We start from the raw sequence: 26,905 nt of genomic DNA, 5'->3' as shown, positions 1-26,905 counted from the left end.
CCTGCTCTACAGGTCATCTTGAGCTTCCCACTCAGCTGCCTGCAGGTGTCCTCAGTGAGCACTGCAAAGCAGAAGCACCCACCAGCTCTGCCCCAGCTTGAAGAGGAAAGAGGTGTAAATGAGTTGTCGGTATCCTACAGTAGTCCATAACTACAACCAAGAGCTCAGCTTAAAATCTAGTGCAAGAGTTGCGTTCCTCCTGCTTATCAAAGACCACTGCATTTGAATTGCTTGCCATGGAAGTTAGGAGTGCATAAAGAACATTAGGGAGTCAAGACATCTCTGTCTTCCTGCATAAAAATTTTCCTTCATTAATCTATACAATAATCTGACCTCCTCCTGTGAAAGATGGCCATATGGCCTAGAGGTTACTGGTATTCCTGTAGAGAAGTTACCATATGTGAATTGACAGGAAGTTTTTAATAGGGGACAGAAATACATTCTGAAACAAAAAGAATTCAAATGAATTCATACCAATAGAAGAAACAGAGCTTAACACCTTTATAAATGTTTATGGAAATTTGGAACAAGATGACTTTCAGAAAAATGAGAAAGGGTAGAATGTTCTTCAATTAATGTTAGGTCAATGACTGACTATTTCAGGAAAAACAGCAAAGCAGAATGCTTAGCCATTACTTAGGCCAAAATAAATTCCAAGTGAATCAAAAATTCTAACATGAAAACAACCATTTAAATGCCAGACATGTTTAAAAAATAACTCTGCAGTGCACAAGCCTTTTCTAAGCAAGATGCAAAAACTCAAACACTATAAAGAGCTATAAAGGAAGCAATGAAACTACAACAGGAGCATTTCTTAAAACAACAACAAAATACCACCAACAATCAAACAAATACCATACAGGAAAATGTATTGATAAATCAACCATCAAAGATGCATTTAATCACTATGTAAAGAGCTCCTACAAATCAACAAATCACCATCAAAATGCATTGTTACATAAAGAGCTCCTGGGAAACGATAAGTGAAAAGGCAGTCCCAGAGTGAAGCATGCAGATGGTCCTTTCATCGGTTTACTGAGTATCTCCTCAGCTCCTCCTAGGAGCCAGTCACCGTGCTCAGATCTGAGGTTATAGGGAAGCAAAGGCTTTGATTCCTGGTGGAGCTTACACCCCAAAAGACAGCAGGGAAGAATCAAGTCATCCTATCTTCAGTGGTGATAAATGCTACAAAAGAAGCTAATACAAAGCGCTCTCTCTCTCTCTCTCTCTCTCTCTCTCTCTCTCTCTCTCTCTGTGTGTGTGTGTGTGTGTGTGTGTGTGTGTGTGCGTGTGTGTTTGTGTGTGTGTGTTATAAAAGTAGAAAGGAAATCCTGAGAGGGGAAGAAGAAATAGTAAATAGTAATAGCACATGTGGCATGAAAGCTGACTGGATTCCTGGGGTTGGGGAGAGGGAGACTAGTGAGATAAGGAGCCAAGGGAGCACATGGGACAGAGGAGGGCAGAAGGCTGGGGAAGGCAGGGGACAGGGGACAGGGAGGGCAGAGGACAAGGGGGGTGCAAGTCAGCAGAGAGCAGTAAGGTGGGGAACAAGGAAAAAAGAAAAATGATATGTATATTTGAAAATGTCACAAAAATCAGACCTTTATATGCCAACCTAAAATTTATAACCCAAAAAAAAAAAACTGAGGAAGAACTGCATGGCTTCTGAGACAAAGAACAGCGGTGATCTGGGAGTCTGTCACTGGGGGAGTGGGCTAACAAATTATCAATGGCATGAGTGTGGAGAAATGCTGTTTGACCAGTTGTAAAGAAGGCAGTCCTTTTAAATATACTGGCATGAAAAGAGCCCAAGTTAAGGGCAAGCAAAACAGCAAGACAGAGTTACAGTAGGGATGAACACTCTTCAGTGGAAAGGGGCTCTCAGATACTTGTGCGGGCACCATTTCTGGAAAGATGAAGAAAGCCAGGTGGCTAACCCTCAGGGGAGACTGCTGTTAGTAGCATGCCCATTTGAACTTTCTGTATTGTTTAGATCATATGTATGTCTTTCTTGTTTATGATTGAATGATGCCTTTCTAAAGAGATGCAAATATCAGTCCTGGTGCAGGGCCTTGTGTACCTGGCTTTCCTCAATTGTGAAGAGCAGAGTTCCAAAGAGATTGTTTCTAGATGTGCCTTTCCAGAGACACTGAAGCTAAAATGTACAGACTCTTTCTTTAAGAAGGAAAAAAATTTTAAAAAATCTAGAAGAAACAGAACCAGTGAGATTGGGTTAGTTCTTTTTTTTTTATTTCAATAATTGGACCAGGGAGTTTAAAAATAAATAAACTTTCAGATAAACAAACAAAAAATTACTGTGTTAGTTACATTTTATGCAGTAGGTTTCTTTGATATATATGTAGACATCACAGTGTTGGCAAGTGACCATCTTTGGTGCCTCTACCTCCTGACAGACCGGCTCCCAAAAGGGAGGTTTCAGAACTATTGGTCATGAGGATCACCCTTGACTTAGGAAGCCTGACATCAGCCTGGGAGCAGGGATCAGATGGCCTTCCTGTGTGTGTGTTCCTTCTTGTTGGCATCTCCTGTCTGAGGTAGCCCTTCCAATGACGTCTTTGTACTAAGAATTGGGTATTGAACTCATAAATGACAGGAAATGGAGGTGGAGTTATAGAATGTGTCTCCTGCATATGGCGAGGCTTTCTTTCTCTTGGACTCACATAACTGTGATTACCTACACAAGGTCTGTGCAATATTGAGCCAGTTAACAGCTTGTCATGGAAGTGGGGGGTTATGGGGCCTCATCCCTCCCTGGGGATTTGTATCTAGTTATTCTTTGATAGTGGGGGCGAACCATTTCTTCAGGGATGTAGGAACTAGTACTATGCCTATTCCCCTGAAAAATGACACTAATAAAACTCATTAGATCACACAGAAAGACATGAAAGTAGAAGAAAGCTTAGTTTGGGAGAAGGGATTAGCAAGTGTGAGAAGGAGAGGAGAGAAGTAAAGAGGGGTGAATTTAATTCGAAAACATTCTTATGTACATGTATGAAAATGTCATGAGTTCACTAGTGTGTATAATTAGTACATGTTAATGAAACAGTTTTAACAAGTGACTAAAAATATAGAAAAAGCTTTGGAACTGGGTGATGGAACTGGAATTGTTTTGAAGTAGGTACTGGACGTACAAACCTACTGTGTGATCATGATGATACCTCAGCAGGGTCAGAATTAGAGTCAAAGTCAGACCAGCTTGAGCTGAGTACAGGAGAAGGAGAGCTGGACAATCATAGACATAGATGCAGCCCACGGACTCCACAGAGACATTCTGCTGCTGGCCTGTCCTACTCCTCAAGAGAAGGGAAGGGTTTCTGAAGGCAATGCAGACATCTCTGGGCACCACAAGAAGCCAGGGTGCCTTTGCAAAACCTTGCCTCCATGAGTGCAGCGGATTTCCTACTAGGCTTGGATGTCCTTGGATGTTTCAGCTCTCCTTTCTTGTTTTGGGATGTGCTGTCTGCCCCAGGATAGATTTGTGAAACACATAATATCCAGTTTCACAGATGCATAGTTCCAGAGAATGAAGCCCACCTCAGGTCTCACACATACCTGATTTGGGTGATTTGTAGATGAGAATCTTGTGTGTTTTAGAAGTGTTGGCATTATTGGAGTCTCCCATCCCCAGCTGTTCCCACAGGCACACCTTGCACATGTTCCTTTTTCCCCTACTGCTGCCCAGCTGGCTTGACCCCCATGAGCCTTACTCTTTGGCATAGCTATGGAGAAGAAAGCATGCAGTTGCTTCTGTCACTCCCCTACATGCCTTTCTAGCCCTGGCTCCTTAGTACATAAGCACACATTTCCTAAGAACAAGGTCACACTCTTACATAAACACACAGGAAACTCAACATTGAAATGTAGATTACGTAGTTGACCTTTTGTATGAAATCTCATTCATTCTTCTAAAAAAAAATTTTTCTAGCTGACTTGATGTCCATGACCAAAAACAACTTGAGGAGGGAGGAGTCTGTTTCCTCTTACACTTTACAGTCTGTCACCTATGGAAGCCAAACATGGGCTTGAAGTAGAAAACATGGAGTAGTTGCTGGCTTGTTTTCAGGCTCATGTGCAGCTACCTTTACCTCACAGCCCAGGCCCACCCATTTAGAGATGACATTGCCCACAGTAGGCTGCAGCTTCCTGCATCAGTTAGCAAACCACAGGCCCGTGTGATGGAGGCAATTCCTCCACCGAAGTTCCCTTGTGCCAGCTGACTCTAGATTTGTGTTAAGTTGACAAATGCTACGGCAACATCCCTGGCGGAAATCTGTTCTCAAGCACAGCCAATTCTAAGGCATCATGTTGCATTTGCTGGATATGTCTCATTGGCCCCCTTTATTCAGGAATAGTTCTTTGTGACCTAGCTATTTTGGGAAGGATAGAACAGTCACCTTTGCGACGGTCTCTAGTGTGGAGTTCCAGTGTTTCTCTGAGGTTGAATTTGGGAGATGTACCTGTGGCGGGAATAGTACATGAGTGAGATTTTCCTGCTCAGTGTTGCATCTCAGAGGAACGTGAGGTCAGCTGACTGCTGTTGAAGTTCGCCTCAGTCACCTGCTATCTGCTATCTACAGGGTTCCTAACTGTAAAGTTAACGGATGCTATTGGGAAAGAAATACTCTGGGACAATACAAGTGCCCTTTCCCTCCTCAGATTCTCACCACCACAGACAGCAGCCACTGCTCCTATACCACCATCTCTTCTGTACTTGCCAACTGGAGCTCTGCACCCAAGAGAGCATCTCCACTCTCTAGTGATCGATTCACTTGTGGGCTCTCTTACATCAGTGCTGTCTTACAGGGAGATCTTTGCATACAGATATTGGCTGTTTGGATCCCACCCCTCAGAGCACCCCTGAGTCAGTAGAAGCCCCTGTGCAATGGCTTAGAGCTGCCTGGCATGGGGTCCCAGGATGGGAACCAGAGGAAAAATCCACATAGTCATGGGGTTTGTAATCTATCCCATCCAAACTCCTTACTTAACCTGGTTTGGCTTTCTTCACGTTTAAGCATAGGTTAACAATGTAATCTTCTCTGTGAGAGAAGAAATCCAGACACACCACAGCCTAGATCCCAGCTCCCCACACCCCCAGTTCGACTCCTTTCTCTTTCCTGAAGTATGCATACTTGACAGCCTAAAATCAATGCCAAGATAGTAGTAGCACAAGATTTTGCTAAGGATCAGAAATTATTCTGACATGTTGAAACTTTATCTTTCCATTTTAGATTTAAAAAAAAAAAAAACAAAGTGCCAGAGAGATGGCTCAGTGGTTAGGAATACTGACTGCTCTTCCAGAGGGCCCAGGTTCAATTCCCAGCACCCACAGGGCAAATCGCAAATGTCTGTAAATTTAGTTCAGGGGATCTGACACCCTCATCCTAAAACCTATAGAATACAATTAAATAAATTATTAAAACAAAACCCCAAAACATAATTCCAGATTCTAGTCACTCATTAAAACCTCATATAGTTTTTTTCCAGAGTAAACACATTTCTGTCCAATTTGTGATAAGAGTTTCCAGCTCCTTTCAAATTCTTTATTTAGGCCGGGTAGTGGTGGCGCACGCCTTTAATCCCAGCACTTGGGAGGCAGAGGCTGGCGGATTTCTGAGTTCGAGGCCAGCCTGGTCTACAGAGTGAGTTCCAAGACAGCCAGGGCTACACAGAGAAACCCTGTCTCAAAAAGAAAACAAAACAACAAAAAAAACAAACAAAAAAACCACAAACACACACAAATTCTTTATTTAGATATCTTTAAATGAGTGATGGGAAAAGGTAACTGTATTATCGATGATGAATTGTGTTCTTTGTGGAAACACTGTTTAATCTCCTACCATGCCATACAAACCTATTTTTATTCTCTTTAAATTAAGTGATTAAAAAGAAAACTTCTTAAAATTCAAGGAACTTGAGAATAACAGTGAGCTAAAGGAACTGTCACTTTTTAAACACGTGATATTAACTGTCGGATATATAAAGTCAGGGGAACCAATGATAAAAACATGTCACATGTTTCATTTTCATATTGGCCAGCACAACTCTGAATTTCTGGTGACATCTATACTGATGTGATTGGCACAGTTCAAGAAAATGACCAAGAAACCAGAAACTGCATGAAAATGAGCATGCTGTGCTCAGCGCACATACCAGTGTACCTGCTAACTTGCTAGAATGTTCTGTGGTCTTTGCTTGAAGCCAGAGGCTTTGTTCCTTTCACTGCCTCCATATGTTCTTCAAATGCCTGCAGAGAGCTGTCTGTCACCAGGTTGGCAGCACTAGTTGTTGTAGGACTAGCGAGTGCTCCTGAGAGAGTTCCTGACTCTGTGGTGTTTTCACTGACTGGATGCTCAGTTGGCCCCTCCAATCTGTATTGTTACTCACAGACTGCAGTTTAAAGTATTGCACAGACTCCATGTGGGAAAAATACACATAAGCAGTAGAGTCTCCAGTAAGGTTCTGTGTATGGCATTGGGGATAGACCTCACAGGTCCACCAGTAAGCTACATCTCCAGCCTTTTGTAATTTTCAGTTTTGTAATTTACTCTGCCTTCATGCACATACTTGTTGGAATAAAGATCTGTGTATGGTTTTTGTTTTCCGTGTAATTCACTGACATGTACACTCTTCCAGTTCCCAGGATGTAAGTCAGAAATTTAACTCCAAAATCCCCTTATAAAGAAAAACTTCAATGAATCAACAAGCTAGAGTTTTGAAAGAAATGTATCACACTCTGGAAGTTAAGGCAGATGGATGGCAAATTTAATGCCTGCCTTAGCCACAAAGTGAGTTCAAGACCATCTTGGGCAACTTAGACTTTATCTTAAAATAAAAAGAAAAAAGAAAGTTGGGTTGTTTAGTGCTTGCCTAGGATGCAGAAAGCCCTGAGTATGTATGTATGTGTGTGTGTGTATATATATACACCTTATGAAGAGACACTGTGACCAAGACAATTTTATAAAAGGAAGCATTTCATTGGCAGCTCGCTTACAGTTTCAGAGGCTTGGTTTATTATCATCATGTGAGACACATGGGAGCAGGCAAGTATGGTTCTTGAGAAGTAGCTGAGACCTATATCCTGAGCCATAAGCTGAGGGAGAGAGGCCCCATCTGGTATAGGCTTTTTGAAACTTCAAAGCCCACCCCAGTGACATGCATCTTCCAAGAAAACCATACTTCCTAATCCTTCTAATCCTTTCAAATAGCACCATTCCCTGGTGACTAAGCATTCAAATATACAAGCCAAGGGGGCCATTCCAACAACTGCAAAAAAATGTACATATATTTAATGGCTTTTGTTTATCTAGTTGATACAGTCACCCATAGCTACAATAGAAATATTAAAAATGAAATAAAAGAAGAAATGTAATGCTCATTCTTATTTCCACCAACTGTTCTTAGGCTTGCTCTGTGTGTGTGTGTGTGTGTGTGTGTGTGTGTGTGTGTGTGTTCTTTTTTATTTTGCTTTGTTTTCTTTTTTAAGACACAGCCTTGCTCTATTACTCAGCCTGATTGCACACTTATGTCAATCCCCTTGCTCAGACTGCCATGTCCTGGTCATTTTCTACCTCGTAGCACTTCTGGCCTGGATGCCTGGAGCTACACAGTCACTTATCATCCTCAGCTGCCTCTGATTTCACATGGAGGCAGACAGCACATGAACAACTGTAAATCTTGGTCTACAGCTGTGTCTGCTGACCTGTTCAGCCCTCAGACATTCTTCAGCATTGTCTAACCTTTTTTAAAAAAATAAAATAAAAACTAACCAGACATATATCTCAACTACAGCCTTCAACTATGTTGTCATAAGACAGTAGTCTCAAAGTGGACCATGAGGCTTTATCCAAAACATTTCTTGCTTTCTGTAGGTGTTGGGACTGGTGGCTTGCCCAAATGTGACTTGAGAACCTTTTGCAGCCAAAGTTTTACTCAGTTGAAACCAAGGGAATACTTGAATATAAAAGTTTTATTAAGGTAAAATTTTCTCTTGTGTCAAACAGATAAGGTTTTTTCATGTGCCTGAGCTAGTTGGTTCCAGCTTAGTTGCTAGCTCCGCTGTAGGCACACAGACTCAAAGGCTTGAGAAACTGAGATAAGGAAACTCAAGACCAGGAACTCCGTTATCACAGAGATGCTCACACCGGTCTCCATTGTCCTCAGCAGAACCTTTGTTCCTCTCTCAAAGCGCTCTGTGTTTCCCAGAGTGCGCTTTCAATGGCTCTCCCACCTGTCTTCGTGGAAATTTGGAGCAGATTTGGTTCCCTGGAAGGTTAGCAGCAAGTGCGGTCAGGTGGTCACACTGACCATCTGCTTTGTGCTCTAGTGCAGACATTGATACAAGGTGGGACAGGAAGTGTGGATCTCACAGTTACCCGACCTCCTATCCCTGCAGGCTCCTGCAACCCCATCTTTTGCTCCCAATCAGAAGGATTTACTATGTCATTCTGAAGAGACATTTTAAAAACTTGTTCTAAAAAAAAAACGTACAACAGCTTATTTTAAGGATACACAGCCTGTAATATATTGGCATAAAGTAGAAGAAAAGTTGAGAAACTAAGTCAATGAAGGCTGGGTGCTTGCAACCATATCTGGGCTTTAGCTAAACATGCAAAATGCATACTAACTCTCCAACAACATTGCTCTGAGGGTCTCATATATGCCCAGAGCCCTGGAAAATACCAATGTTTTCAAATTCCTTAAATTAGTTGATACCAGGAGTTTGGTGGTCTTCCCTCCTTCACACTGGTGAGTACTGTGACATCATCCTAATGAACACTGAAACTGAGATCCATGCAAGTACCTTAAGGGTGACCACTACTCCAGCAGGTCAGCATGTGAAAACTACAGCAGAGTACACTGCATAAAGCCAGGGCGTGGTTTCCTAAAGCACACATTTCAGAGGATGACTGAGTTTGCACACTGTTCTAGAAGATAGATTTCTTGCTGTGTTCATGTTAAAGGAAAACTGAAAATCATGTTCTTGGGACACAAAGTTAATTAGGTCTGATTGTTCCAAAAGCCAAAGGAAAGAGGAAAAATTGGGGTAGTTAGAAAAAGCGAGGGTTTTTTGCCTCTTTTCTTCCACTCCAGAGAGACATACAGCATCACTTTATGTGCCTCAGGATGTCTGAAATTCACTATGGGCCCTGATAGAGTTCCCAAGTAACACATACATACATACATACATACATACATACATACATACATACATAGAGAGAGAGAGAGAGAGAGAGAGAGAGAGAGAGAGAGAGAGAGAGAGAGACTTGGTTTTCCTTAAATTTTCCTAAGCAAAGCTTATTTCAGATATGGCAAGTCATTAGAATGTAGCTTGGTAGCTTTTCCCAGAATGAGTACCCATGTGGAACTCCCATTCTAATGGCCGCTTTTCTCATGCCTCAGTTCCCCCTGTCCTGTCCCAAAGGAGAGAATGGGCTCATCTGAGTTCTAAAACTCACTTGTCTTGTGTGTGTGGTTTATTTCGTTCACTGTTATGCTTGGAGACCATGATCATTGCAGATTTTAGCCACCACGTGCTTCTGCCGCAGCCTGAATCCTGAGTCCATACAGCACCACTTCATGTGCTGAGCAATTGAACCACTCAGGAACAGAGTCTTTCTCCTTCAGTGTCAAGTTCTGTCTTTCAGGGTCCCCTTGGTTATTGGCTGATTGCTTTTCCATATCCACTGTAGAAACGATGCTCTCACTCCCTCTAAACCCTCTTCCTAAACATACAGGGTGTTGATGGGTGTTTTATTCAGTCTATACTCTAATTTAGGGAGAACTCTTCTCCCCTTTGTGTTTGGTTAGCAAATCTTACAGTTCTCTAGATTGAAGTCTGAGGATTTATTACTTGTCTATAAAGATTCATGATATTATGTCAATATGTGTTAAACAGTTTTCTAAAGTTTCTATTTTATATTTCCAACTCAATTTTCATGTTGCTTTCATATCCAGTGATCTGACCTAATTCATTTATCACTTTTAATAACTTCTCTGTAGATATTTTTGTTCTACTCATATACAGTTATGAGGTCAAACATAACAGTAACTTCATCTCTTCCTTTCTTTGGTCTTGTTTTCACTTTTGGGAGTGTGTTCAAGAGGTAGTTACAGACAGTATGAAGGAGGCTTGCTACAGAGCACAAGGTGAAGAAAGATTCCTTCCAGTAGTATAAGTCCTATTGAGTGGTCTTTAAGGATCTCAACAAAATGTCCATGGATCCAGTCTGGGAGAGGCATAGGAAATCACAGCATGCATTGTGCTTACAGGTTCAAGAGGAGCCACACTGGGGAGCCCCAAGGAAGCAGGCTCAGCCAGGCAGATGGGGAGCCCAGGGTGAGTGGAACCCTGTGAACGAGGGACTTCACTGGGATCCAGCATGGAATATACAGGCAAATGGTATGGCTGGGTGTCAGTGGTGAATTTAAATGTCTTTAGGGCACTGTCAAGAGAGATGGAGAGAGACAACTTGTGATGGAAACCAGTCCTACCATATTGTTGCTCCTGGTCATCTGGACAGGGAGTGTGCAGGACTGGGCAACTGAACAAAATTGTATGGCACACCAGCTAGAATGGATGTGTACAAACCCTTCTGCAGTCATCACTGGCAGCATTGACACCTGTGCTATGCCACAACTTTCTCCCAGTACAGTTAATGTTGTCTAATTCCCGTGCATGTTATTCATGTGTCAGTTGGAGCCAAATCAGCATAGACAGACTAGATTCTGTATGGTTTTGCCCTTTGAAGCTTGTTCAGACTCCTCTGTCTGCTGCCTGGCGCAGAGTAAACTTTGAAAAACGTTCTGTGTACATTCTGTGTATTCTGCAGTTGTTGGCCACATGTTCTACACAGTTGGTGGCAATCAGATATGATGGTCACATCCCTGTGCCTGTGTCATTCCCCATCTGCTGCTTGCTTCTACCTGTTACTGAGACTGCATGTATGTCTCTCCCACACAATGGTGGATTTTTCCAGCTTCAGGCTTAGTTCCAGCAATGCTGACTCTCAGTGTTCTATGGCTTCATGACTGAGTTCAATTCTCACGTCTCCCTACCACTTCCTCCTTTATTGCTGTGAAATGCCAATTTTTATGGGCCGCTCCTATTTCCTGTGTCTCATTTAAGCAGCACTTAGCTGGTTAAATTCTTAAAAGAGTTTTGGATATATTTTACGAAATCACAGTTGTATTTGACATAGAGTCTATCAAATTGCTCTTTGGTTTTTCCCTCTGTGCTCCACTGTTGGCTCTCCTCTCTATTCTCTCTCTCTTCTCTCCTCTCTCCCCTCTCCCTTATTTTTCCTTCTTCTCCCTCTTCATTATTTTGAGTTAATAGAGCATTTCACCTCCTCTATTGATTTGTTATTTGTTTGTTCTTTTACTTGGTTTTTAGTGGTTAACCTAGAAATTGCTAGCTGTATCATTAATTCATTAGTGGTGTTTCTGAGTTGTGGTTTTGACTTGGAATGTCCTCTTCTTGTGTCAATGCCCTAGATTTCAATGATACATACATCATAATTCCCCAGACAATAGTGAATATTGTCTTGTGCAGCTGGATTCATTTAGACATTTGCCTATTTGCTGCCTTGAATCTTTGTCTGTTAAGCCCCAGCCTGGGGTTGTTTTCCTCTGCCAAAAGTACGCTTCTGAATATTATTGTTGTTGTTATTGCTATTATTATTATTATTTAGCTATGCTGGTGGCAAATGTCTTAGGACTACTTCCTGAGAAAGTGTGTCGTCTTCACTTTGACACAGATATATTAAGATTGAATTGACCTAAAGTGGATGTATTTGAAACAGACAATAATCCTGTTAAGACATTATGTTGTGGCCACAAAGGATACAATGTTTAACTTCCTAGGCCCATTCTGAGGTACCAGATCAGAGGCATGGCTTGAGGAACTCTAAGAACTGGCCCATGGTTCATACTGGGCATGATATGGAAGCTGCTCCTTCCCTGGGCCAGGGTCACCCTGACAAAAGCTGACATCTCAGGCTTTGTGCCTGTCAGTATTTAATTTATTCCATTTAATCCCATCACAACTCAACCTGAAAGCATTAGTGTCACCATTACAGTGGTGGAGCCTGAGGCATGGAGCCCTTGGCTACAGAACGCGGAGCCCAGGTGGTCACTGAGCTATCTAAACATGAAGGTGAGCATCTTCCACCTGGGAACTCACCAGTGGCCTGGATCAAGTGCTGGTCTGTAGTTTTCAACACATTTGTTCTGTTTTCAGTTGAGATGAGTAGAAAACGAAGTAGAGCATACAAACTAAAAGAGAAACCACCAGACACCCACCTACCCAATTTTACAATTACTTGTGCCTCTTTCTAGCCTTTTCCTGTATTTATGATGCTGTGTGGATATCTATGTCACAATGTCCCTTCCTTTCAGATAAATTCTTAGGAGCAGACATCCCGAACAAAAGAGCATATAGACAGATACACCAGGTTTCGGATGCACTCCTTAGCTGTCGGCATGTTAGCAGGGTGAGGCAGGAGGAGGACATGCAGGAAGGAAGTGGATGAAGATTGAAGAGGGAAATGGCAGAAGGGGTACTCCAGATTCTGAGCTCTGTGCAGACAGCAGACAAGGGACATCCAACTTGACAATCCCATAGTATGGATGACTTTTGTCCTCAAAACAGAAGAAACTTTAAAATTGCTTCAATAAGAGGCTCCATATTTGCACATAGAGTGGAGACAGCAGTCCTGTGGTGTGTCCATGAGTCTGTCTTCCAACCCATACTTCTGTCCCTCTGTCTTCTGGCCTTGATTTCCTTGATGTTGCTCTGGCTAAGATGACATTCACTGGGCAAAGGCAGTCCCAACAAGCGTGTTCTTCTGTGTCTAATCTGACAAGGCAGGGCCAGCTTCTGCTCCTGCTACTTTGCAGGCAGTGGTTTCCCTGCCACTCTCTGATCCCCACTCTCTGATCGCAGATCCTCCAGGGTGGCCCTAGGGTGCTGAATGGCATCTTTGTTACAAGGGGGAAGAAGGAGAAGAGTATAATTCTACCTGAGAGAAAGACCAGTAAACCAATGCTGTAACTCCATTGCTGTTGGAAAAGGAACAATAGATGATGATAAAACAAAGGGCTTGCTCCCTGCATGGTGTAAATTACCCTGCAGAAGAGATGTGTTGAGAGCGGAGACTGGGGGTTTGCTCTCTGCCTTTCAATTTTCAGCCATGCCCAGCTGCTGTACAAAGGCCTGCTTGACAAACCTTGGGATCCTCTGTCTGAATTGAACAGCCCATTCTTTTCGGTTTGGTGTTGAGAGGAGCAGGGAAAGTCTTCACATTGATGTATACAATAACAGCCACGTCATTGATCAATTGAAAAAGTTTAAAAAAAAACCAAAAAAAACAAACAAAAAAAAGTGGACCTGACTATCTTTATTATGACTCTATACTGAAAGTGATTCTAGTCTTTCCAAATTTCAGAAAACATCCTTAAGGTAAGGAATCATGAACATGAGGAAAAGGTAGCTGTTGAGCAAACTGTATGTAACTAGTTCTCCCATGTGTGGTAATGAGAATATAAATGCATATCTGCATATCAGATTGGAGTATGTAATACAGTCAAGGAGAAACATTCACCAATGCTTCATTTTTTTGCACTGAAAGGGTAGCTAGCAAAACAAATACAAAGTGTCCACAGAAAAGTCAGAGCACAAAGTTGTAAATTGCATCTTGAGCTTGGCTACTCCAGGTCCTGATTGGGGGGGGGGGGTTTGCAGTCTGTGTTTGAACTGGGCAACAGTGACAAGAGGTTGTATTGGATTAGTGATATCTCTGTTGGACAAGGGAGGGGCAAGAAGAGTTTGTGTTGGATTAGTGATGTCTGTGTTGAACATGGGAGGGACACATTTTTACCTCATGATCACCTAGGAACCTTATTACCATAAGAAATATGCTTTGGAAACGTGGATCGATCCCCTCAAGATATGGAGGGGAGGAAAGGGGGCAGCAGATATCAATAGCCCAGAGATGAAACTTCCAGCCTCTCTTGAGGTTGTTTCATTTCTGTTGAGTGTTTCTAGATCATTTGTTTAGATCGTTCCTTATAAGTGTTGTAACATTGTATCTTTTTTTGTCTATCCATTCCCATGACTACTCTCATGGTTTTGATCCTCATTATAAGAATTTAAAATGGAAACTTTCTCCATTCCTCTCTTGATTCTGATGTTTATACTTTCTGATGGGGTCAGTAGTCATTAGATCCATGAGAGCCATGTGAGAGCCATGTGAGAGCCATGTGAGAGCCATGCAAGAGCCATGCACCATCTCCCTGAAAAGTGAAGGCTTGCACAAGACCCTACAAATTAGTTAAGGAGGACTGGAAGCTCCCCAGAGTCCATGCTTACGAGTTGCTAGTTTATCTAACATCAATGTCTTGCTCATGCTGGATATGGGCAATAATCTGAATAGACTGTATAACGTTACTCCCTGCTCCAAGCCATTACACATCCTGCTGACTTCAGAACACAGACCCAGTCTTCCTGGTAGAATCCCAAACTAGTGACGCTTATCTGCCTTTGTGGCGTTACTGCCAAGCTTTGTCCTCCCAAATCAGAATGCCTCACTAACTGTCCCTCCAGGATTCTCAGTGTTCTGTCCTACCAGGGTCACTATCCACAGTCTTCTCCATGGCCTCCTGGCTTAGGCCCTGCCCTACTTTCTAGCTGAGCCTGAGCCAATTCTTCACTATATACATGGCTTCAACAGTCAGCACTGAAGGGGTGCTGTGTGGGCCTGGCACACTTATCCACCCTCAGATTTACTCTCTGCCCCCCTCCTTACTAACAGGCAGTCTCCTGAGCTTGTGCATCTTCTAGACTCAGCCATTGTAAGGGAGGGGGATTAAGAAACAGAAGGAAGAGGGAAGCAGGCTCTGATTCCATCACTCTCTCTTCCAATGATATTACCTCCAATGATTACAATTTCATCCCCTCTGTGCTCCAGATACTATGGTGCAGACCCATAGAGCTTCCATTTCCACTAAGTAAGCCTGAGCCACAAGCCTGGCCCCAGTATCCACCCTCCATTCACAATCACACCACCATCAGCATCACCATCACCCTCACATCATCACCATCATCATTATTTTACTTGTCTGTTTATGTGTTTGCATTCATGCCACAGTATATTGCTAGGAGGATAATTTCAGGAGTCAATTCTTTTCTTCACCATATTGGTTTCAAGGATATAACTGAGGTTATCAGATTTGACAACAAGCATCTATATCTGCTGAGCCATATAGCCAGCCCTCCATTCCTCCATTCTTGCCTGAATAGTTAAAGGGTTTGTTTCCCGTTTCTGAGTTCCACAATACTGCATTTCCCTTCTTTTGATTTAAGCATTTTCCTTTACCTGTATTTTCATTTGTCTGTGTGGTACTTCTATTTAACTTGACTTATCTCTATATCCTAGACAAATCTTTCCTGGTCCAGCTGGCATTTGGCAAATATTTGCTGCATTTATTGCTAGGTTTTAAACTGTCTTCTGGGTGGTCATTCCTTAGTACAACAGATCAGTCTGATAGTTAACAGTGCTCAGTGATATCATGTGGGCTTCCTTGGTCAGTAACAAATTATCCCAAAACCCAGAAGCTTAAAACAATTAGCATTTATGAGTGCCTGGGTCCAAAGAGTAGCAGGCTAGGTCTTTTAGTCCAGCCAGGGCTCTTGGGATTCCATGGACAGCAGCAGCTTGGTGACTTTACTATTGTGGCTTTATCGAGACAGTCAATGGAAGCCATTCTCACTGTGCTATTCTTAAAGAGGCCAGATCAGACATGTCCCCAACATAATCATGGGACAGCAGAGAGACACTTAAATGGAGGAAGAATTTTCTCAAACTTGTGCATGAACATGTCTGATAAAATTTCATGGAGCCAAGAAAGCCATGTGATTGAAAATAGGATTGAAGGGTGCAGGGAGAAAGGACTCAACTTCTTCACGAAGCAATGGGGTGGTAGAAGGTTAGTGCAGGGGTGAGGGGTGAATGAAAGGTTAGTGCAGGGGTGAGGGGTAAATGAAAGGTTAGTGCAGGGGTGAGAGGTAGATGGAAGATTAGTGCAGGGATCAGGGGTGGACGGAAGGTTAGTGCAGGGGTGAGAGGTAGATGGAAGGTTAGTGCAGGGGTGAGGGAGGGTGCCATTCATTATTATTATAATGTTATGTATTTGAAACTTTTAAAAAGTATGTCTCATATTAGTGAACATGAGTTAAAATTATCTTTAAAAGGAAAAATTAGAAAAACAATCTGTACCACCAAAGTTTTACAAAGGAAGCCAAAGTGTAAAAGTTTCTCTAAAAACTATAAGGCGTTGTTGACATAGCTATACAAAAGGATCCCTCAGCCCAGCAGAGAGCAAAAAAGAGCAAACCACTGGGAAGAGGGAAGTAGGAAGAAAGAAGGAAAGGAAGCAGAAAGCAAGAGGGAGGAGAGGTCACACAATAAGAAATCAATTTTAAAATTAATAAGAAATTAATTTTTAAAATGTGTATATCAAACAAACAAACAAAAAACCCAGGGTTCACTGCTCTCAGAGGACCAGAGTGTGGCTCCCAGCACCTATATCAGGAAGCTCACAACCACCTGAAGCTCCAGCTCCAGGGGATCTGACACCCTCTTCTGCTTCCTCCAGGGAAAACAGACCCTTCAGACTCCAAATATGACTGGAACAACCTCTGTCTGTCGTCTATTCAGAAATGCTGATCTTAGTGTAAAATGACAACTGTCATTAAACAGTCCCATTTCTTAAGACTGTTCTATGCAATATCATATATGCCTGAGACCTGGAACCTCTGCAATGTATATGAAGGAAAAACCTCACTCGCTTCGACAGCCGTGACTCTGTGTTGATATAAGGGAAAACAATGTGCCTGTCAAAATAAATTTGAAAAGGATTTAGCAAACCCTTTTAAGACAGACACAAAAGGAACATAGGCTGCTCACACAATTTGGTACCACTACTTCAAGTAAGAGCTGAGACACTGAAGATGGTTGAATAGACAGACAGATGAACACAGAGAGTTGATTTTTGATTAGCTAGATATGCTGACCCATAACTTTAATCCCAGCCCTCAGGAGGCAGAAACAAGCCACTCTCTGTGAGTTTGAGGCCAGACTAGTTTTTAGAGTCCATTTCAAGCTACATAATGGGACCCTGTTGCAAAATGAATAAATAAATAACATGTAAGTTTAACTCTTTCAGAGCTTTGCAGTGAAATTATACATTATGTAATTGCTAGTTTCTTCTGTGTTGTTTTGTTTGTTCATGGTTACTGCCTGCCCCTAAAATAGATCAAGGGGAGAGCCATTTATAAATAACCTATGAGTGGACCAAGTTAAAGAAAGGTTATTTGTCCTTTACCCTTAATTTGCATTAATTGGGAGCAGCAGTGAGAAACAGGGCCAGCCTCACCTAGGCTCAGATGACTAAGCAAAAGGAGCCGCTTCCTCCCGCCCACAAATAAGTATATCCCAAGTTGGAATACAAATCAGTTACAGAACAGAGTTCTTTTGAAACTTCAAAATAACCACACTAGTATCATATTTTTTGCCCCAATTTTAAAAGATGTAAAAGACACACATTTCTAAACTACAGTGGCTCCAGGAAAGGATTCTCATCTCCACTTTAGTCAGTCTGCTTTGAGCTCTGAGCAAATTCCCAGTTCCCTGTTTTCTAAAGAGAAGAGTTAGAACCAGGTTTAGATTGGGAAGGTTGAAGCTTCAGCTACCTCTTTAAAGGGCTTCAGCACAGCCAAGCAACACTGTGAGCTTGTGTACTGGACAGACTTGGATCAGGTTGCTTTGCAGGAACACCATGAAGGAGATGCTGTTTGTATTACACAGATTCTGGGGCCACCTCCCCAGCACCAACATCTCCAATTCTTAACAGTTTTCACTTTGAAACCAGCATCCATTCTCGGGCATTCAGAACAAGCCCGTGACATCAGGGTTCCGGAGTGTGGCCTCTGTCTAGTATCTCTCTTACTGTTGGGCATGATACTTAATCTTTCTCTGACTGCCTTTTCCTAATCTGGAAAACAAGCCTGTTAATACTGTCTGTCTTCTATGGTTACTGTGAGGACAAAAGCATGAGAAATTATTGCTACCATAAAGTATACTTTATAAAAATTTATTAATAAGGTCAATGCCTATGGCCCGAGCACTCTATGGGCTGGGGCAGAAGATCAAAAGTTTTAAGCCAGCCTGGGCTACATAGTGAGTTCCAGGCTGGTCTTGGAAACAGAAGGGGACCTATCTTAAAAAGAACAAAGTACAATAAAATTTAAATAAGTATTTAATGTGAATCAGGTTGGGGGAGTTTTATTGTTTTCATGTAACCACATTCAAATCTATTCCTTAGTGTCTAAATCAGAATTAAATTACTAAATTATATTCATATATATAAAGAGAGAACTTTGATATCGTATCTACAGAAAGTACTGTTTATCTTTAGATATTCATGTCAGGACTCAGGGTGTGCTTGTACTCAATACTACCGTAAAACCAAATCAGCCCCAGACATAAACCTCTTTGCTCTATTGACTCCCTCTTTGAAAATGCTTTTAGGATGCATCATGCTCCTCCATGCTTAGTCTCTAGCCTATACTGTCAGCATTTCTCCTCTCTTTGGAGGCTGCAGGTGAGGTGTATGACAAGAAGTTTATGATGAGAGCAATGGAGAGAGACTTTGAAGAAAATAAGTGAATACATCTCAAGAGTCATCTTTAATGTGGTTTTCACATGGACCATGTTAGCAACAATAAATTTTAATAAGTATGTGTTGCTTTCATGGCATGTGTGCTTTGCATGGAGGCATGGTGTGGATGAGTCTTCCTGAACACCAGGTCAGGCCTGAGTAGGGCAGCAGAGTAACTCTGCACATGCCCAACATGTGTCGCACATGTTCCAGTGGCCAGGAGTTCCTTTAATGTGATGAACAGGGATTTTCTGGTGCTGTGAACAAAGGGTGAAGGGGCAGAAACCGAGTGTTTGCACAAAGTGGAGCGAGCCCTTTTTTTTTTTTTTTTTTTTTTTTTTGGATTTTCGAGTCAGGGTTTCTCTGTGTAGTCCTGGCTGTCCTGGAATTCACTCTGTATACCAGGCTGGCCTCGAACTCAGAAATCCACCTGCCTCTGCCTCTGCCTTCCAAGCCCTTATGTATCCTGTGGAGATCCAGGAAAGGGAGGGGAGGGTATGAAAGGTTCGTAGAGAAAGAAGATGTGCTGAAAATACATTCATGCTTATAGACAAGTATAGCAAAGTCCAGAACTTTGTATAATTAGTATAGGCGTTTTTTTTTTAAATGTAGACATACAGAGATAGAAAGTGATATTATGTGGTAAATTTACAATGCCTGGGTTGTGGCGGTGGCTCTGTAGGTAGATTCTGCTCTACAAGAATGAGGAGCTGAGCTCTGGTTCAACGTATCCTCATGAAAAGTTGGGCATGTTGGTTACCCTGGCACTGCAGGTGTTTGTATATTACAAGATAGACACACACCTCACCTGTGCGGAAGTGGCTTGTCTTCCTATCTGTTCATAGGGGCATAATGGTTTTACTCTGGGGCTGCTCTGCTCTTCTTCATTTCTCTTCCCATAAGGTCGGGGAGAGCCCATCACTGGTCAGGGACTCTTGGAAGAGGCTTTAAGACCACAATATGCTAGGGGCTGCAGCAGGTGGGGCCAGCTTCTCAGTGAGCTTAAAGAGAGAATGACAATTTAGTAATAACATTTATGACACACACCAGTACAAACAAAAACCACCCATACCCAAGCCAGGAAATAGTGGCTCACTGTTGCAATCTCGGTTCTCACAAGCCTGAGGCAGGAGGATCACCATCAGTTTAGGTTCAGCCTGAATTATAAACTGAGTTCAAGAACAGCCAGAGCTACAAAAATGAGACCTGGTCTCCAAAACAAAACACAAAATAACCCATAAGCACAATGTTGCCATGGATACATAGTTATTTTTGTGAATACAAAAGAAGCAAAGACTGGCAATTTATAAATCAACTTATGATCCAGCCTTGGGGTGGAGCTTTAAAGGAAATTATACCAATAGTCTTTTTATTACTTTGGTGAAACAGAAAGAACGACCTTGAAAAAGAAAAAAACCTCTCTTCAATTCTGAGTGTCAGGAATCTAGATGTTTATGTACCTAATCTCTGGCTGAGACTTCTCAGTTCCCCCACAACAGTCACAGAAGTTATGAGGCCACAGCTGAAAGACAGCTTGCCATGAGCTGTGGCGACTCTAAGACACAGGTGCTGCCCCTCTCCACCTGCCCTCAGCAGGTGCCATCTTGTGTGTCTATCTGCAGAAAGTGTCCCTGATAGGCCACACAGATACAGTCTCTAGATAACTCCACTTTGGCCTGGGATGAGGCCCCATGCAGCCCTCTCTCAAGGCAGGAACAAGGAGTAGTAACACCTTCAACAGCATTAGGGCGCTGGCTCATCCCTGGAATAGGAGACTGCCTCTCATTACCATAAAATCTCCCATGACCTGGAGGTTCCTGTTGGCTTCTCAGCTTTCTTCCCAGGCTGGGAATGTAAAACTCTTAGGTGTTGTTCTTGAAGTCCCATAGAAAAGGAGGCCTTTGGGAGGCTCGAAGGTTATCTCCTAATTGAGCTCTGTGGCTACAGTCTAGTGTTAGCCTTTCTTTCCACAAAATTATGTCCAGTTTAGAATGAGATTTCATGTAAGTCAATTTACATTTATTCAAAATTGGAGATAACTCTGAAACCAGACCTCATTTAGAAATAAGAGCAGGTACCGCCTAATCAAATGTGGGGGAACTTAAATTTTTTTAAACAATTATATTTATCTTCTTGTGTTTCCTTTTTTCCAGATCCGTGGTTTCCCTCTCATCTGTTGGAGAACCTCCGTGGTGGTACCAAGTTCTGCACATGACTTAAAGAATAAGAAGGTCAGAGGTCAGCCTTGACTTGCTCTTTGTACTTGTGGTTATTTTTGCTGTTAATTGCCTCTCATATCTTCAAACTTGTGTGGCTTCATCACTTTTTAAAAATTTTATTTAGCATAACTGCAGTTGATGTCAGAGAAATACAAGGTACTATGTGGCTAAAACCGTATCAAGGAGAAGAGGTGAGGTTAATTTACTCAGGGGAAGAAGGGCAATCCCAGATTGCTGGGTGGGAAGAGCGATTCCTCTTGTTTCATAAGAAAACTGTGCTTGAAGTATCCAATCCTGTCTCAAGTATCTTTTCCTTGAGTGAAAAAGAAAAAAATCCAAGAATTAGATAAGTCCTGGGTAGATCAAGGGGAGGGGGGCGTAAGCGGGTGGAGGGCGGTTTCCTTGGCTTGCTGATAATTCGTCTGGATTCCCTCTACATCTAGAGGAGTGTGGTAGTATCACTCAGCCTGCTTGGAATGCTGGGATGTTTTGAAGCTGTTTTGTTTTCACGGTTAGAACAACATTTCCGTTTGTCTCTGCATCTAAGGCTAGGTCAGCACTTTCTTTCGGTGTTTATTATTTTTAGCAGTTTAAAAGCTCACCATAGAAAGCGGGCAGTGGTAGCGTGCAGGCCTGGCTGAGGTCTGGTGGAGCCTATGGAAGTGTTGGCTGGCAGCGGAGCAGGGGCCTTTGAATGCAGTCTTTGTGCCTCCCTTTGCCTGTGGTCTCTGGCCTATTGTCTAGGCTTCTTGGTGCTGGTGTTGTCTGATGGTAACCAGTACTAACATTACAGTCCTCTGTGGTGCCTAAGCCCTCCCTTGGGAGCCCCCAGTCTGGCTGCCTCTCGTCCCTAGCCATCCTCCAGGGCTGTCACCACTCGCTCAGCAGTAAACAGTACTGTTAATTTATGGACTGTCATGAAAATGGGATCACTTAAGAACTTTGAAATTTGTGGTTATTTAATGCAAAAATGCAATGATTAATATTTCCCATGCTGCTAATATTTACATTAATCATTTCCCCTTTCCCAAATATAAATTCTCTGTGAACCCCAATGTCCACAACATGGAAAAGGACAGCTGCGCTATTTAAGGCTGAGAAGAGTGGCTATGAGGCCCCACCTCTGCTTCTTCCTCAGCACCGTCCCCCCAATCAGACTGTTGTCTGAAGTCCTCCACCCAAAAGAAAACCCCAGAAGACCTCAGAAAACCCACACACCACACGTCCCTGCAGGGTGGCCCTTCAATTTCAGACACAGAAGCCATAGGGGTTTCTCTACATGCTCAAACCATAAAGCATTAGACCCAAAGGAACAATCTATGAATTCATCTTTATGTATTTCTAGAAAAGGCTTGGTCCATCTACAGCAACAGGAATTAGTGTAGTCACCATTACCTCAAGGAGAAGGGGGCTCTTGCCAGGGGCCAGGAGCATAAGGAAGTTGTCTGGAGTGATGGGTGCTGTATACCTTTCTAGAGTGTGCCCCACATGGCCTGTGTCAAACATCACCTATGCACTCAAGACTAGGAATTGTCACTCCATGAACTAGAAAGATAAAGAGGAGAAGAACACAAACATTAAGGTAGGTTGTTAGTAAATGAAAAGATAACGGCAGATATTTGCACCTGAACACCTTCTTAAAGCTATGTGGGCTACCTTGTAGCTCTGGTCCTCAACACAGTTCCTGAGGTTTGGGGACACCTGCTGACCATGCAGTGCCCTCCTGGCCCACCTAAAAATAATAGGATCAGCTCTGTTTTTTTTAAATCTTTACCTACTCCTTTGGAAGTTTTCAGTGACTATAAAATGCAAGACTGTTACAGCAACTGGGACTGAAAAGCGGACCTCTGTGTTATCTCTAAAACAGCAGCTTGTGGATTCCACCGCTTGTTCTTGGTGACTGCCCCACCCTACATCCTTCTGTGTCACTTCACCTTCTCTCAATCCCCTTCCTCAGCCTGAAACACTCCATACAGTTCTCCTTAAATCTCTCCATGCCTTTGTTTAGAGGTTGGGCAGAAGGTGACATTGAAATGTAGCTAAGGACTTAGACCAAGAAAGAGGCCTCCAGGTCTGCCTCGGGGACTGAAGGGGAGTAGGGAACGTTTTTTTGCAAAGGAAGTAAAGGGACCCATGAGAGGGTCTCAGGGAGCCAAAGTAGGGAGGATAGGAAGGTGTTACACCCAGCCTTTGAGGCCATCATACTTTTCTTTGGATAGGACAGACTTTCTGGGACTTGAAGGATTTCCCAACAAAAGGCAAGGCAACGAGTTCCCCAAATGCATCCACAGGAACACAGATTTAGTTCACTAATGAAGCTATGGTAAAACTGAATCATCTGTAAAACATTTTTTAAATAACCAGAACATTTTTTTAACCCACACATGCCGTACTTTGAATGCACATGACGCAAATTTCCTAATCAAACCAAATTTAATTTAGCAAATTTTCTTCCAAACAGCTTAACGTGCATGAGAGCAGAAATGGAATTACGTAATGCAAGAGTTGGAGCAATGTTTGCTTCCTTGTGATTCAAGTCATTAAGAGTCACCTTAGCCAATGGAAAAGGCCTATCTTCTTCACTCCGGGGACAGGGAATAGTATCTTCCTAGAATCAGAGTTTTGGACATGCTCCACCCCAAATCTGACCCCTACTCTCTACCAGTGCAACATGTGATTTCAGTTTTCCATGAAATAGAATAAGGGTACAATGTCAATAATTGAAATCTAGTCTATGGATATTTTCTCCATTGGTTTTATTTTTACAATTTAAACAATACATCTATTATAACCAAACTTAACCACCTAATATAATTCAGCTAAGTGTGGGGTCTTATACCTGTAATCTTAGCTTTTGGGAGGATGGATCAGAAAAAGTCTCCATGAATTCAAGGCCAGCCTGGGCTACATAGTCAGTTCCAGGTCAGTCTGGATTACATAGTAAGACCCTGTCTCAAAAAATAAAAATAAAAATAAAAAAGATGTGTGTGTATTTGTGTGCATGTGTGCATTCGAGCACACACGCATGTTGTATGTGTCTATATGTGTAGATAGATAGATAGATAGATAGATAGATAGATAGATAGATAGATAGATCCTAGGAAGATTGGGAAGATGATATATTAAAATAGTAAACTGTTTCCTATACAAGTATGAAGACCTGAGTTTGACCCCTATCTTCTTTGTAAAATGCTAGGCAGACTGGCTTGCACTTGAATCACTTCATTGGGGAGAGAGAGACACTGGTGGGTCTTTAGGACTCACTAACCTGTCAGTCTGTAGCTCAGTGAGACATTCTGTTTCAAAGAACAAGTTGTGTGGCTCCTGAGAAATAATATAGAAGGTTGACTTCTGGCCTCCACACACATGAATGTGCATGCATGCCCACCCTTTCATTGCGTGTGTGTGTGTGTGTGTGTGTGTGTGTGTGTGTATCTGTATGTGTGTGTGTGTGTGTGTGTGTGTGTGTGTGTGTGTGTGTGTGTGTATTATGTATATAATCAAATTCACAGAAGCTGAGGTTAGAATTCTCATTGCTAATGTCTGAGGAGGCAGTCATGGCAACATTCTATCAAAAGACATGAAATGTATGAAAATTATATTGATGGATAAAATTTTCTGTTCCACAGATGAGTCAGCTATCAGCATCTGTAATACAACACTGTATATTATTCTTTTGCAGATCCCAAAACTACCTTGTGCACTTAACAAGAGCAGAGATTTTATATTAAGTGTTAAGACCAAGACCACAGTAAAAATTAAATTAAAAGGTAATGAAAGTTAAAACAAAAGTTATGAAAGGAAGAACTGCTGTTCTGCCCAGGACTCAGCAAGCTGCTAGCAGGCTCATGCTTGGATGACTTCTCTTGACCTTGCTTCTTGTCAGCTATGTCCCTTTCAGGATGAATGTCTCACAGACAGTTCTGAGCTAGCTCTCTCTAATCTTGGTCCATTCTTCCTTCAGGCCTCACCTAGCTAACTTGCCCCCTACCCACACTGTGTCTGCTTGCTTTTGGTTTATTTTTAAGCAGCAGCCTGAACATGTCCAAGCAGCACACTCCTGGAAGGGCTTTTAACAGGTGACATTGTCCTATTAAGAGTTTTCCCCTTCCACTTTCCTCCAACTATTTTCTCTAGTGTGCTATTAAGCTAAAAACAACCCAAAGCATCTTCATAGGAGAACGGACACCACCTCATGCTCATGTGGCTTGTTGCCTGTTTCTAGACCAGGAGAGAGGGGGTGGAAAGGAGCCATGTCTGAAGACCTTACTGTCCCAGTGACACAGTGGGCCTTAACTAGGCCTTCCGATCTGAATCAAATCAATGTATCCTGTCAGCTAATAGCTTTGTAAATAGCTAAATTTGTGAAGGGAATTTAGACACTGACATAAAAAGAAACTATAAGAAACTATGGCTTGAACACAAGGTTCATTTTATATCAGGAGGCAGGCCCACTGATCATCAGAGGCTTGGATTCTTTCTGCATTTCTTAGTATTGGCCTTGGTTCAAGATTCCTGCAGGAGCTCTAGACTTCACATAGGAATTCTAGACAACAGGATTGTGAGGATAAAAAGCACCATGTTTCTCCACTAAATGATCTTACCAGAATTCCACTCCTACAACTGCCTTCCACTGACTCCTAGCTACAAAGCAACCAGCAAGCATAGCTTGGTACCTCACCATCTTGAAACAATGTAGAAGTTAGTCCTGAAGATGCATCCAGACCCTCAAGCTTGGTCTCAGTTGGACAGCTGATACAGACTCTTCCATGGGAGCAGGTCCATCAGCTACTTACCTGTGCAGTTCAGCGCTTTGTTTGAAGAATGTATACTCATCCATCTGCATGTGCTATGGCACCTGTTCATATGCACGTATATTTATGTCCAGGGAAACCTTTCTAGATATAAGCTAAGCTTTGATGAAAGATCTAGATAAATTAAGGAATTTCCTAGTCTACATCTAGCCAGAAAATCAGCAAGGCTTCCATGATACAGTCTATCAGTGTCACATAAATAATGCACACCTAAGGATGCACACACATACCACAAACGCAAAGCAAACTTACACAGATCTGTGCCAGCAGATTAAGTTTTCAAACACCAATATCCATAAGAGTTGCCTGGAAAATAAAAAAGCAGGCAAACATATAGGCCTTTCAAGGGAATAGGAGGAGGGACAAAGAGAGTCAATATCTTTGTTGATATCTTCTAAGATTTTCATTTGATATCCTTCCAAATGACAAAGAATTTATTCCAAACCATCATTGCGTCCTTTGAGGTAGGTAGGTGGTATCTTGCCATTGCAGGTGACAGAATCAGGGCCCATCTGTGGTGCTGACAGACCTGTGGAGCCAGAGACTTCTTTATGACCATTCAGGACTCCTCCTTCCCCATAGCACATACCTCTCCCTGGTAAGCACGCGTCCCTTATGTGTGAGACTAACAGGGCTCAGCAAAAACAGCCCGAGTCTATCAGTGCAAACTGTTGTTATTTTGTGTTTAACATTTTTTGGCTCCTACGCTTCATTTTATGTTGTGAATTGGCTGCAACCATATCAACTTGGATATGTGATTATAATTCCTCTCAGTTGCATTTTGAAAGATGAGTGTCATCCTGCCTGCCCACCTACTGTTGGCAAGGAGCAGGCTGGTTGTATCCAGTGCCTGCAACTCCAGGTGTTACTATGGGGCTTGCTGAGACAGATGCTCTGTATAGCCTAGACCATGTCTCTAATTAAAGATAAATGCCTGTATGCTTGTATAGTAAAAGTATGAAGGCATACATGTGAAAAACACCAACTGTAAGCCCGTGGTTAGCGTGGAGAAAGGAGGAGAGAGGAAAGAGGGATCATTAGTGGTTTGCTACACATTACTCCTCATTGAGACATGAAGCACCTGTGGGTGGTGGGCAGGTCTGCGTGTGTGATGACATCTCGTCTTCTTTTAAA

At 42.4% G+C, this 26,905-nt stretch overlaps 1 protein-coding gene across 4 annotated transcripts in view; it reads left to right on the top strand.

The window, feature by feature from the left end:
- Thrb (thyroid hormone receptor beta) overlaps nucleotides 1-26,905 on the top strand; it is a 343,540-nt gene that overhangs the window by 133,665 nt on the left and 182,970 nt on the right. The window contains exons 1-2 of one of the 4 annotated variants that reach the window (XM_028760608.1): nucleotides 10,290-10,357; nucleotides 20,892-20,969. The gene's annotated coding sequence lies outside the window, so the exon portion shown is untranslated. The other 3 variants (XM_028760607.1, XM_028760605.1, XM_028760609.1) reach the window with 3 other exon arrangements.

Source organism: Grammomys surdaster, unplaced genomic scaffold, assembly GCF_004785775.1.
Source record: "Grammomys surdaster isolate TR1022 unplaced genomic scaffold, NIH_TR_1.0 126546, whole genome shotgun sequence".
Classification (NCBI taxonomy): Eukaryota; Metazoa; Chordata; class Mammalia; order Rodentia; family Muridae; genus Grammomys; species Grammomys surdaster.
Note: the sequence above shows the minus strand (reverse complement) of the source record. Positions and strands in the feature narration are given on the sequence as shown.